The 15,068-nt window shown below is 32.6% G+C and overlaps 1 long non-coding RNA gene across 1 annotated transcript in view; it reads right to left on the reverse strand.

The window, feature by feature from the left end:
- Positions 1 to 3,488: 3,488 nt before the first annotated feature.
- The window catches only part of LOC107974699 (uncharacterized), a 29,265-nt gene continuing 17,685 nt past the window's right edge, over positions 3,489 to 15,068 (reverse strand). Inside the window, exons 4-5 of the long non-coding RNA XR_001717632.3 lie at positions 5,375 to 5,449; positions 3,489 to 3,896 (exon numbers count right to left, since the gene is read on the reverse strand). This is a non-coding gene — a long non-coding RNA (uncharacterized LOC107974699). The remainder of the gene's footprint in view (positions 3,897 to 5,374; positions 5,450 to 15,068) is intronic.

Below are 15,068 nucleotides of genomic sequence, written 5' to 3' on the forward strand. Positions count from 1 at the left end.
CCCCTCGAAATCTGTAGAACAGAGACTGGAGAGTACAGTTCCATTGTCTCAGAAGCTATGCAGCTCCCAAGAGAACTCTGTACACATGGGATAATTTCCCAACTGCAGCTGGAGGAGCTGGAGCCAATACTGAGCTCTCTTGGGATCTTCTATGGGGCTGAGGCTGGAGAGCCTGGTCTTATTAAATTAGAGAGCCATGTATCCCTCAACAAGTCTCTGCAAAATTGACATAGTTCTCCTGTTGCCACGTAGGGGTGCGAGGCAGTGGCTGGAGCTGAGATGGGGCTTTTTGGAGTCCAATGTGGGGCAGAGGCTGTAGAGCCCAGTCTTTTTGGCTCACAGGGGTGCACACCTCCCAGCAAGTGCCTGCGCAGATGGTATAGTTTCCTCACTGCAGTGAGAAAGGCTACAGTTGAGATTGTGTCCTCATGGGATATGCTCTGTGACAGAGCTTGGTGAGCCCATCAGGGAGGCCCAGACTGCAACATATGGCTGATTCTCTCTCTGTATCCTTGTATAAGCCACTCTTAGCTGGGATCTCAGCTCAAGAAGGCTGAAGCAGGGCCACAGGGCCACTTTCAGGTGCTACTGGTGTCATTGGACAGATGACCCTTTCCGTCAAGGTACTAGTGTGCATGATTCCTTCTAGACTGCTTGGCAAATGGTTTTGCTTGCAGGCTGAAAGCCAAATGGGACTGTACCCAAGCCCCTTGAAAGGCTAGGCCATTTCCATGCTTGAATCCAGGAGCGACCTTGGTGGATCAGCCACCTGGGTGTCAGTTTGCCCTCAAAACAACCCTCCAAGGTCTTGTGTTCTACTGGAGTTCACAAACTCCTACCTGAATCCTGAAGCTCCTGAAGAAAGATTTTTAACTATTGATGAGTGCAGAATTTTTGCTGTTTTGGGGGAAAATGAGCAGGCTGTCTTCTATTTCACCATCTTAATTATGTCACTCCCCTTATAGTATATTTTTAAATTTTTTTGATAGATCTTGTTTGTTCTCATGTTATTCAAAGAATATTTATGGCTTTTTTACAGTAAAATTTTATAAAAACTTAATGATAACTATTATGTTCCTCCCCCCAAAAAAGGTTATTTAATGTGATGCATCATTAAATCGAAACATATGTCTGCACAGGGCTTTCAAAAAATGTAACACTGACGTTCCATGTGGGAAAACATGAGCATTAAAGTCAGTTAAGATAATATGTTGCTGTTTTTCTAAATGATAAACTTCTATAAAGATTCTATATAAATAGTTATTTAGTAGGGATACTGTTTGCTTACTAAGTATTAAATAGCATAAAACAGATTTTATTATCTTAAAGTATTTTATCATAAAAATTCAAAATTTAGTAAAACAATTTTAAAAAGAAGAAAAGAAGGATGGAAAAGGTCAGTGGAAAAAGTTAACTTAAATGTAGCAAAATGAGAACCCCTGATTAATCTAACTTTCTGTTTCATTGAATTAAATTTATGTTGAGTCTTTATTTTTATGTATTTATTTATTTTTTGTAGTGGTGAGAACACATTACTTGAGACCCACACATTTGTACTCATTTAAACAATCTTATTAATGCTAACGATAGCGAGAACTTTAGGCAACAGAAAACCTGACCGTATTAATATCAGAACAACTTGCAATTGGAAGTAGAAGAAAAGGCTCCGGACTTTCCCCAGAAGACCTTGGACTTTTCTGCTACTATGTCGGTGACCAGATTAAGTGAGACAATTCAAAAATGCAATGACAAGCTATATCACCCACACTGACATGATCAGAGTTAGTGGAAGAAGTGGTGGGTAATTGGTTACCAGAATTCTCAAGGTCAATGATTCAAGACAAACTTTAAAAAATGATAATTAAAATATTCTACTTTTTGACCTTACTCTTTGTGGTCCAAACTTCTTATCAAGTTCTTCCATATTTATATTTTTCTTCATTACAAGATAATTGCTTCAGTTTGAGTTTTGTTCCAATTTTGAGTGAGGTAGATGCAATCTCACCAAAAGTACTCACCAAAACTTTGTATTGGTACTTGTGGTACCATCGTTGTGCCATTTATAAGAATATAAAACATTGCACATTGCCATCAGAGTTCACCTAAATTTGTCTCAATTTCTATAGTCTCTTTCATTTTCTCTCACATCTCCTTTCTCTCAGTGTTTCTCTTACTCTCATGAAAATCTGGCTAACTTATTTTTGATAACCTAGTTTTTGTCTTTCTTTTTTCCTAAATAAATATACTTCCCTTCTAAATCCCCTTTAATTTTTACACTTTATTCAAGATCCAGAAATGCAACAGTTAAATTTAATCTGATAATGCCCCTAACATGTAATTATAAAGTCTCTATATTTCTAAACATAATTTATTGATCTATCTTATCATTAATTATCTTGTGGTTTCTAGGTCTATTTTTTAATAACTGTAAAGTCTGCTATTTTCCAGGAGTAATTAAATAAATATATCAATGTATTTTAGTAATTCAAAAGTGCTACATTAAATTCATGGTGCAATATCTCTAGTTCAGAAATCTAAAGGTGTATGATGCATAAAAACGTAATACTTCAAAGACATAGAGCATATTTATTGTATTTATATCCAAATCAATCATTTTATAGTCACTTCCTTCTTGCCTGTTGCATTCTTAAAGCAAATACAGTTTAATGTAATTTAAGGTACTTCTATTCTGATTAACCAAGTTTTTCTCTAAAATAGGGATTCTTTTAAAAGAGGGCATATCATAGAGTTTTACAACACAGTCTTTGGAGTGAGTGTTCCATTTATTTAAATTTCTAGTCTGCCGTTTACAAGTAATGTAATCTTAGGCAAGTTAATTATGATTTAAATCTACTTACTTGGTTTTAATAAGGCTTTCTTATGACTCCTCTGGGTTGTTGTAAGAATTAAACTATTGGGGATGAAGTGAGGTAAGTCTGATTCCACAGATTACTCTGAACGAACATTTTCTGCTCTCTCATTTTAAACAATCTCAATTCCAAAAAAAAATACTAGTATGGGCTTGAGCCAAAATAGCCAATACTAATGTCAAAAATAGTTATCAAGTAAAATAATAAAATAAAAATAAAAGGAAGGCATTTGCAAAAAAGAATAAAAGCTAGGGTTTAAAGTCAGTCAGTGCTAGACTACAAAACATAAAGACTTCACTACTTACAATTTCCTGGCTATTCTCCGCAAGTTATTTGATCTCCTTAACTCCTTTTCTTTTTTCTAATTAAATTAACGTCATTTTTATAGGGCCGTAATGCAGATTAAATAAAATAAGCCATATATAAAATATAGCACAGTTCTAATTAAACAGTCAATAAATAATACCTTATATTAAAATTCTCAATGTTGTCATCATCATTAAAAGTGTCTATTTTGAGAGCACAATTACACTTTTTTATTATCTGAAATGGGTCCATATAATTTTACAGGGTGTTGTTAATATGAAGGTTTACATTTAAAATAATCTGTGAAGAGAGAAATACATTTCAAACAAATAAATATACTATACAATTTAACCACTAGATTATCAGCATCCATTACATTACTTAAAGATTACCACAGTCTTCAAATTGAGAATTAGATTATCAATGTGTATAATCTCTTTATTAAAATATTCTAGACTTTTTATGTACTTTGATAATTCTTAAAGATAAAATTTTTTGTCTAGTATAACAGTTATTTATTATAGTGACTGATCCACCACAGTCACACAATAATGTTTATACGCTGAATCAATTGAGTGTAAATGTGTTTTAAATCATTGAAGAAACTTTTTAAAAAAATTGTTATTCTGTATCATTTATCAGGTGTGTCAAGTATGTTCTTTTTTGTCTCAGAGAAAGTAATGTCCTCCTCTCCAGCCTGGCAACAGAGCGAGACTCCGTCTAAAAAAAAAAAAAAAAAAAAAAAAAAGTAATGTCCTCCTTATTCTTCCAGAAAACCATTATCCTTTAATAAATAATTTTATTTAAAATTTTAATTTGCCCCCTACATTTATTATATTCCCATACATCACCATTTTACTCTTCACTACCAATTACCTTTCCTTTTGGGACACTTGAGCTATGCAAATATGTATTTTGTTTGCTGTTAATGTAATCTCTGGAATTCACATTTTCACAGCACACAATTAAACTACATTTATTAAATAATAATAAATGATTTCTTACTGTGGGCCCTTACAATGGGTAAATAGCAAGATATTTTTTAAATGTCTTGATAGTAAAAGATAGAAGGAAGAATGAGTACCACCCTTATGAAGAAAAGAAGGGAAGTCATTCAGAATAGACAGAAATAGAATCTGAGGGAAGTATTTTGAGTAATGACATGACACAAAGACAAACAAAAAAATAGAGTTTAAGAAGATTCCTCGAGTCCCAAAAATTATTTTAAATCTCCACAATGGAGAGAGAAATTTTAAACAGACAAAAAAAAAAAAAAGAACAAATATCTATCAGAAGGCAGTAAGCATATGTCCGTTTTTTCCCAAATGTTTGCCAACTGAAACTTAAAGTAGCCTAATGAAGTCTATTGTGGGGAGAGAATCTAAAAATCAACCTTCATCATAGATAAGTGAGTAGTCACTATGGTCAAGGGGGAAATATCATAGGAAGGAAGAAACAATGATCTATGTTAGTTAAATTCTGAGTTCAGCTCAGTTAAAGCAGTATGTAAGAAACATTTTTTTTTAGGTCCAGCAGCAGCTGTGTCAGAATAGAAACAGATGAGAGACTTAGATATAGATTAGGAACAGTTAGAGGAATTAGTATGATTAAAAGCTTTTATACCTAATATGCCTAGATGCACAAAATGTTCTGAAACTTCAGCATCAAAGAAAAGCTGGCATAGAGGAAAAGCAGGGAAATGCATGCAGCTCAGCACTGTGAGGGCATTTAGAGAGTAATATTTATCTTATTTCTGGAAGAACATCAGGGCAAAAATGAGTTAATCAGTATGATAAGACGGGATTAAGACAACAAATACGTTATTGTATTATGTCCTTTGCCTTAATGATCCGTCTGCTTTCTGTTTTCAGGGGCCAAACACATGTAATACAGACAATTAGTTATTTAGATCATTGACTGCTGTTTGTTTAATATAATTTACTTAAAATTTAAGTTAACCTCTGTTTCTGTGTTTTTCAAAAACTAAAGGATGGAGAGAGTAGAACTTCAATTTTCTAAACCATCTCATAGCTCACTATAGCATGCAAATAGAAGATAAATAAGTAGTATCAAAGGTATTATGTTGTTGCATTTTAGTCACATTTGAATTGTCGAAAGCACCAATAACAGAAGAAAAAAATTGAAGATAGTGAACAATAAGCCAATAGGAGAGAGTGATTTTGATTATGTTCTTCTACCTCCTCACTGCTCCTCTTCCTCCTCCTCTTCCTTCTCTTTTTCTTCCTCCTCCTTCTTCTGTCTCTCTCATGTATCTATATGTATATAGATAAATAATATAAATGTATTAAATATATTTAAATAATATAAATGTATTAATGTACATTTAAATAATATAAACACTTAAATAATATAAATGTTCTCATTAATATATGGTGTATTAATATATAATATATACTATATGTGACATATAAATTAATATAAATTACATTATATAAGTATACCTAAGTAATGTATACTATGTAAGTATATATAGTATATATGTATTTATATATAATATAAATTAATATAAATTATATTATATAAATATATAAATTATATTATATAAGTCTGTATACTATATATGACATATAAATTAATATATTATATATTATATGTGATATATAAATTAATATATACATTATATATACTTAATGAAAACATTTGTATTATTAAAATGTTTATATTATTTAAAAGTACATTTAATAAATTTATATTATTTAAATATATTTATTATTATATACTTAGTATATATACAGAATATATATATAGAATATATAATATATAGTATATATATGCACTATATGTAGTATATATAATAGTATATATAGTATATTTATACTATATGTGTATAGTATACTATATATACTATATAGTATACTGTATAGTATATACAGTATATATACTATATGTGTATAGTATATACAGTATATATACTATATGTGTATAGTATATACAGTATATATACTATATGTGTATAGTATATACAGTATATATACTATATGTGTATAGTATATACAGTATATATACTATATGTGTATAGTATATACAGTATATATACTATATGTGTATAGTATATACAGTATATATACTATATGTGTATAGTATATACAGTATATATACTATATGTGTATAGTATATACAGTATATATACTATATGTGTATAGTATATACAGTATATATACTATATGTGTATAGTATATACAGTATATATACTATATGTGTATAGTATATACAGTATATATACTATATGTGTATAGTATATACAGTATATATACTATATGTGTATAGTATATACAGTATATATACTATATGTGTATAGTATATACAGTATATATACTATATGTGTATAGTATATACAGTATATATACTATATGTGTATAGTATATACAGTATATATACTATATGTGTATAGTATATACAGTATATATACTATATGTGTATAGTATATACAGTATATATACTATATGTGTATAGTATATACAGTATATATACTATATGTGTATAGTATATACAGTATATATACTATATGTGTATAGTATATACAGTATATATACTATATGTGTATAGTATATACAGTATATATACTATATGTGTATAGTATATACAGTATATATACTATATGTGTATAGTATATACATATATACTATATATACATATATACATATACATATATACATATATACATATACATATATACATATACATATACATATATACATATATACATGTATACTATATATAGTATATATACTGTATACTATATATAGTATACTGTATACATATATACATATACCATATACATACACATATATATAATATGTATACATACTATATATACATATATAGTATATATACTATATATACATATATAGTATATATACTATATATAGTATACAGTATATTATATATACTATATATAGTATACAGTATACTATATATAGTATATGTAGTATACTGTATACTATATATACTATATGTAGTATACAGTATACTACATATACTATATATAGTATACAGTATACTATATATAGTATATATAGTATACAGTATACTATATATAGTATATATAGTATACTATATATAGTATATATATAGAATATATAGTAAGTATATATATGTATATATAATATATACACTTAGAACCATTTTAGTTTGATTCCCCTCTATATAAGCTGAAGTACAAACACACACAAATTGTTTACTTTGTTTTTACAAAGTAATATTTTTGCAAACTTACAGATTTAAATTGAATTTAAATTCATTTTAAAATATTGTATTAAATACATGTATTCATTCGCTAGGTCTGCCATAAAAAAGAACAACAAAATGAGTGGTTTAAGCAACAGAAACTTATTTCTGACAGCTCTAGAGGCTGGAAGTCTAAAGTGTATGTGATGGCAGTGTCAGTTATTTCTGAGAGCTGCGAGGGAAAGTTTTTTTTCTATGCACCTCTCCTTGCTTCAGGTGGCCTCAGGTGTTCTTTGATTTGTACATGACATTCTCCCTATGTCTTCACACCATCTTACCGTTCTACACGTTTGTCTCTATGTCCATTTTTTTTTCTTTTTATAAGGACAGCAGTAATATTGGATTGGGTTTGACTCTAAAACTTCATCTTAACTTGAACATCTACAGACTACTTCCGAATTAGATCCCATTCACGGATATTGAAGGTTAGAACTTTCAAATATATCTGAGGGAAAAAAGAAATTCAACCCATAACAACAATCTTTGCCATTAATTGACTTCGATTGCCTCAACTCTGTGTTTTGGGAGCCTGGGAAATGTCCTTCTTGCAGTGCTAAAAAACAGTAATTTGGAAAATAGGCCTAATTTTTTTTTCCAGTGATGCTTTTCCCACAGGTGAAAATACATTTTAAAATGTCCAACTAAATACTGTGGGGCTTACAAATATGATAAGACATTTTCTGTAACCTAAATTTACGTTGTATTCAGTGGTGTTAAAAGAAAAATTTTAGCCAAATTAAATTTAAAAGAATTTAATTGAGCAAAGAAGTCTTCGCAAGTCAGGCCGTCTCCAAAGCCAGAGTAGGCACAGAGACTCCAGCTCAACCATGTGGTGGAAGAAGAGTTATGGACAGAAAAAGGAAAGTGACGATACAGATAAAGGAAGTGAGGTACAGAAACAGCCAGATTGCTTACAGCTCGGTGTTTGCCTTATTTGAACACAACTTGAACAGCTAGCCACCTTTGGCCACAACTCAGTGACTGGCACGACAGTAGTCTGAAGTCTGTTTATGACTCCATTTAGGTTATAGTTCATTATGTACAGAGAAAACTTTGGGCCAAATTTAAAATATGTAAGGAGGCAGCTTTAGGCTAAACTTGATTTAACAGTGAGATTAAGCTTAAATACGTAAGTATAGAAATAACAAGAGCAAGAACAACTCAAGGACTTAATAGAAGGCAGTGCTTGGTTAATAGCTAATTAAATGTTACAGATATTCAATATAAGAGTTAAAATGAAAGCATAATTTATTCTGGGTAGGCTGAATAGTTATTCTGGTAGGATTTAAGCTGGAAATCAAATCGGGGATACATTTTAGAGAGCTAAATAAAAGCAAAAACAATAAGTAAGGTAAATATTAGATATGAGAAAAAAACTTGAGCTCAGAAAATAATCAGGTAATTTCTCAAAAACAGATTTCCATATAAATAAGGTAAACTGAGAAGTGACTGGAAAGGTAGGCCTAGGAAAAAGTGAACTTTTAAATTAATTAATTAATTAATTATTTTGAGAGAGAGTCTTACTCTCTAGCCCAGGCTGGAGTACAGTGGCACAAACATGGATCACCACAGTCTCAATCTCCTGAGCTTAAGCAACCTTTCAACCTCAGCCTTCCATGTAGTTGCAACACAGACACGTGCCACCATGCCTGGCTAATTTTTTTATTGTTTATAGAGATGAGGCCTCACTTTGTTTCCCAGGCTGGTCTTGAACTCCTGAGTTCAAGCTTTCCTCCCTCCTCAGCCTCCCAAAATGGGAAGATGTGAATATAAATGTTAGAGAAGAGAGTTTAGGTAGATCTTGATGTAGGAAGTGTTTGGATTCGTTAAGTGCTAAGTTGAAATTCATCACTTAACATTTATGAATTCTGAGGTCTAAAAAGCCATTTTTAATTCTAAATTTTTTTTTGGTTGTTCAGTTGTTAAAAATAAATGCATAGGTCTGGATAGCTGACAACTTTGGCAAGTGTGTTTTTTGTTGGCACATTAAAGATGACTCAAGGAATAACCAAATACTGTAGTTCACAATGATGATCTTTCTATTTGTAATCAGCTGAGCTCTCTCCTGCCCTGGCTATGACCACTATTTTCTCCACTAGTGTCAGTCTCACCCCAGTTCTTTGCACAATTAATTCCTTTTCATTTTTCAATGTTCACCTTAAATATTACCTTCCCAGAGAGTCATGTATTGATCGCCTTCCTCTCTTACACTTGAGTACAATCTCACTTGTTCTACTTTACAGCACCAAGCGAAATTAGTAATTGTTTTTCTACTTACTTGTTCTTTGCTGTACCTTTTAACAAACTATAATAATGTCAGTAAGACTATATTGTTTATTGTTTTGTGTATATGTGTGTGTATATGTATAGTTTTGGCATGCCATCAGGTTATGACATTTTAAATAAAAACAGAAAACAAACAAACAATAAAACATTTTCTTATGAGAAAAATACAGCCTCTCTTACTGCTATGGAATGAATGTGGGTGTCTCCCCAAAATCTGTGTGTTAAAATTCTAACTCCTAAAATGATGGTAATACGAGATGCATCCTATGATAGGTGATTAGGTCCCGAGGGCAGAGCCCTCAAGAACGGGATGAGTGACCTTATAGAAAAGACTCTGGAAAACTTCCTCATCTCTTCTGCCATGTGAGGACACAGTTGGAAAATGAGCATCTATAAGCCATAGGAACAAGGCCCTCAGTAGATGCTGAGTTTGCTTGTGCATTGACCTTGGACTTTTCAGCCTACAGAACACTGGGAAATACTTCTTTACATGTATGAGCTACCCAGCGTATGCTATTTTTGTTATAGCAGCCTGAACTGACTAAGATAGAAATTGGTACTGACAAATGGGGGTGCTGTTGTAACAAATACCTAGAAATGTGGAAGCAATTTTAGAACTGGGTGATGTGCAGAGACTGGAGGAGTTTTGAGGTGAATGCTAGAAGCCTGCATTGCCATAATTGAACCATGAAGAGTGGTTCTGATGAGGGACCAGAAAAAAAAAAGGAGGAGCTCTATAAAAAGCCTCAGTCTTCTTTTAGAATATCTAAGTAATTTTGAACAGAATGTTTGCAGAACTGTAGATAAGAAAGGCTCTTCTCATGAGATCTCAGATGGAAACAAGCAACAAGCTATTGGACAATGGAGAAAAGGCAATCCTTATTATAAAGTGGTAAAGAACGTGACTGAATTGTGTTCATATTCTAGTATTTTGTGAAAGGGAGAATTTCTGAGCAATGTAACTGGATATTTAGCTGAAGCAATTTTTAAGTCAACTGTTTGAAGGAGTGGTCTGGTTCGGCTTGACTACTTGTAATAAAATTCAAGAAGAGATAAATGACTTATAGATAAAATTGGTAAGCAGAGCAAAAAGAGAACTTAAAAGATTTGAAAATTTCTCATCCTATCCATATTGTAAAATCTAAAGAAGTATATTTAGGGGAGAACTAAGAGTGTGGCCAAATATTTGTCTGACAAAAAGATTAGTATGAGTGTAAACTGTGAATTAAATCAGCCATGCCAGGAGGAAAACTATCAGCTGGAACTGAAGGGGAAGAAGATGGTAAGGAATAAAAATAGACTGTTGGACTTCTGAGATTTTTCTGAATGGGACCACAGAGCTATTAGACTGAGAACATATACTATTATTCAAGCAGAGGAAAAAATGACAGCAAAGGTGACTCAGAGATTATTAGGGCTGCATTTTTGGTTTCAAGAGAGGGTACAATGCCTTATTTTCAAAGGCCAGTTGGCTACTGCCCAAAGCTGTGGGGTCACAGCCACCTAGAGCTGTAAGACAGGGCCACCTGGCAGAGTCCTGAAGGTATGACCTCTGCCGGGTAGAGCTGTGGAGGCGGGACCTCCACCCACAGTTCTGGATGATGGTACTCCCACCCCAGTGGTTCCAAAAGGCCAGACTTCCCCTATCCCATTGGGTCTGCAAGGTGAGTCCCCCGCCCCAGTGAACTCTGCTTTTTCTTTTTCATAGAAATCCCAATAAAGGCTCTAATCCAAGCCTCCTCCTTGCCACCATTTTTTCTCCTGCCCACCGTGGTGTCTTTTTCTTGTGGCCCTGAGTGTCATGCCATGCCTCCAGTCTCTAAGACCTATTAGTATAATAAATTTTGTTTTCCTGAGCCTGTTTTTTGTCATCTCTTGGGGCCCCACCTGACTCTTCATCTCATAAAAATATGAAATATTTGTGTTCACCATTTTCACTCTAACATTAACAATACTATGTAACGCATAAATATCTGATACAAAAATAATGGTTGAATAAATATATCTAAGTTTATAATTTTACCTATCATTATTATTATTCTATACATAACACAATTACATTAATTTTTTTAGCAGCAGAAGGTGAGAGTGAATCTCTCACAAATAAACTATTCTCTGCCTCATACCATGTAAATACACTTATTATCCTAACACTAACCCCCAAAACACAAACATCCATAGAAAAACACAAGCACAGCCATACAAGCAGTTACAGTCGGACTCACAATCATTTAGGGAGCTAACCTTATTCATGAAGCAGCCCCTGCCATATATTTCATATGCTATCAGAGGAATTGCATAGGCCCTCAAGACACACAATTAAATACACACACACACACACACACACACCCTCACAATCACTGTATTAGGATTCTCCACAGAACCAAAAAGGGTGTGTATGTATGTATTACTTTATCTAAATGTAATACATAATGTGTATTTTATTTATATATATATTTCAAAGTAAATTTTTCAAAATAAATTATACAAACACAAATACGTGTGTGTGTGTTTGTGTGTGTATAAGTTATTTTGAAAAATTGGCCGCGTAATTGTGGAGGTTTGGTGAGTCCAACATCTATTTGTGGAGGCTGGGAGGGCTGGCAACCTGGAGACGCAGGAAAGAGTTGTGGCTTAAGTACAAAAGCCATCTTCTGGAGAATTCAAGAAGAGCCAACGTTGCAGACATCTGGATAATTCTCTCTTGCTAGAGGGAGGTCAGACTTTTGTTCCCTTCAGGCCTTCAACAAATTGAATAAGCTTGACTCATATCCTGGAGAAAAATCTGCTTTATTTAAAGTCCACCGACTTAAATGTTAATCTCATCAAAAAATATTATCACAGAAACATTCAGAATAATGCTTGAGCAAACATGTCAACCTGGCTGCTATGGTCTGAATGTGTCCCCCAAAGTTCAGGTGTTGAAAACGTAATCCTCAATTATACAGTGTTGAAAAGTGGGACCTTTAAGAGGTGATTAGGTCATGAATAGATTGTCACTATCCCAGGAGTGGGTTAGTTATTGCAACAGTTGGTTCCTGCTGAAAGAATAAATAGGGGCTTATTCCACGCCCTCTTTCATGCACTCTTCCCATTCTGTTTACTGCTGTGGGAAGATGCAGAAAGAAGGCTCTTGCCAGATGCTGGTACCTTGATATGTGACTTCCCAGCCTCCAAAAGTGTGAGAAATAATTTTTTTTTTTAAAAATTACCTAGTCTGTGGAATTCTTTTATAGCAACATAAATGGACTAAGACACTGGCTGAGCCAAGTTGGCATATAAAAATTAACCATCACAAGCACAATCACAAAATCATAGTCAGCTGGCAGAATACTAGAATACACAGAGGAAAACAAGGCTGGAGAGAGCTTTTTCTAATTATTATTTTTTTAAGATTGGAAAGAATAACACCTTTTCTTCTCCTAATTATCTGCAAGATAGTTCATGGTCTAAAGTAGCAAATTTTGAGAAATTCTTAGAAAGCTACTTAAGAAGTCAAAGGGACAGAGATCATACATCCTACTTAGAGAGCAAGAGATAATTACTAAAGTGGTTTGTGAAACCACATGATCTGTCTCTCTCACTGAAAACTACACGGTGTGAGACAGGGACTCTGTACTATCAACTGCAGTTTTCTCAGAATATAATACCATGTCATGTATATACAAGAGTTAAAAACGAAACAAACAAAAAAACCCCACAGAACCACAAATGAATGATACAAGAATGTATTGAAAGATAACAAGAAGATGTACTCACTAAGGTAGTACAATGTAATATGTAATACAAAGGATTAAAATTAAAATCAGTCTAATGATGATGTATGTGCATAGACCAATCAATACCTCCATGTAGAAATTCAAGACATAGACCAATACTACATAAATATTAGACAAATAATGCTGATCAATAAAAAAAGACTTCAGTCAAAATGAGTCTAAAAATATTTTTAAATTCAATTAATACAATATTAATATAGCAATTATAAAAAATTGTAAGAGTAGCAATTGTAAGCAATTTCAATACATTTGAGCTTTTATATATTCAAGATGTCACGCTGGGCATTTTACAAACTTAGTCCATTTATTTCTTTAAAATGTATCACTTTTTGTTAAGACAGATTACAAGATTGCAAGTCCCCACTGAAGAATTTTGATTCATAATTTGGTGTAGACTTGAAAATATGCATTTCTAACAAGGGTCACATTTGAGAGCCGCTGATCTATATAAATTTTAATACAACAATTTTTTTTTTTTGAGATGGAGCCTCACTCTGTCCCCCAGGCTGGTGTGCAGTGGTGCTATCTCGGCTCACTGCAACCTCCGCCTCCCGGGTTCAAGTGACTCTCCTGCCTCAGCTTCCCGAGTAGCTGTGATTACAGCACCTGCCACCATGCCTGGCTAATTTTTGTATTTTTAGTAGAGACAGGGTTTCACCATGCTGGCCAGGCTGGTCTCAAACTCCCAACCTCAGGAGATCCGCCCACCTCGGCCTCCCAAAGTCCTGGGATTATAGGCGTGAGCCACTGTGCCCGGCCAATAAAACAAATTTTAAAACCCCACATTGCTTTCTTCCATAAAGTATGCTTAGTTTCAAGACATTATTAACAATTCTCAAAATATCCCATTCTATTTTATATTACCTAGGATTTTGGAAAAAGAAATCACTATAATATTTCATATAAAAATCCATATTTGTTTATTTTGCCTTTATTAATATTTTAAAATTAACTACACAAATCTATAATAGATCATTAGTTTTATGGTCTTATCAAGGCTTTTGTTTTCCCTATTGATGATGTTTTTTATTATGATACTATATTTTATTTATTATTCTTTGAATTAATTCTTAAATGTGATATTATTCCTTCTGGATAAAACACTGACACCCATACATATTGGGGAACGAAGTAATTATTCTTTAAATTTTGTGGAAACACCTGTGTTTCTTCAAGTGTTCAATACTTGTATCTAGTACTAGTTATTTGATTAACTGAAGAGACTACTTTTATTTTTTCTAAAAAGATCAGCCCCAAAACAATTATTTACTAAATGGTACTACCATCTGAATTTCCTTCTGACACTAAAATGTATATGCAATAATTTGAATTCACTATTTATAAATTCAATTTATGTTATTACATATTCTCAAATAAATAACTCTTTGTTAGTAAATATAAACTGCAATATTACCTAGAAAGGGATGATAAATTATAAAGTATTTGAATGTAGTAGCTGAATAACTGTTTGCTTCCTTTCCTACTTAAAACTATAAATGTATAAACCTTTCTATAATTATTTAGTGATAATTAGGTGACTATCACTTTTAATTTTTCTATCAGAAAAAAATGGCAATAC

The sequence above is a fragment of the Pan troglodytes genome, chromosome 4 (assembly GCF_028858775.2).
Source record: "Pan troglodytes isolate AG18354 chromosome 4, NHGRI_mPanTro3-v2.0_pri, whole genome shotgun sequence".
Taxonomy (NCBI): domain Eukaryota; kingdom Metazoa; phylum Chordata; class Mammalia; order Primates; family Hominidae; genus Pan; species Pan troglodytes.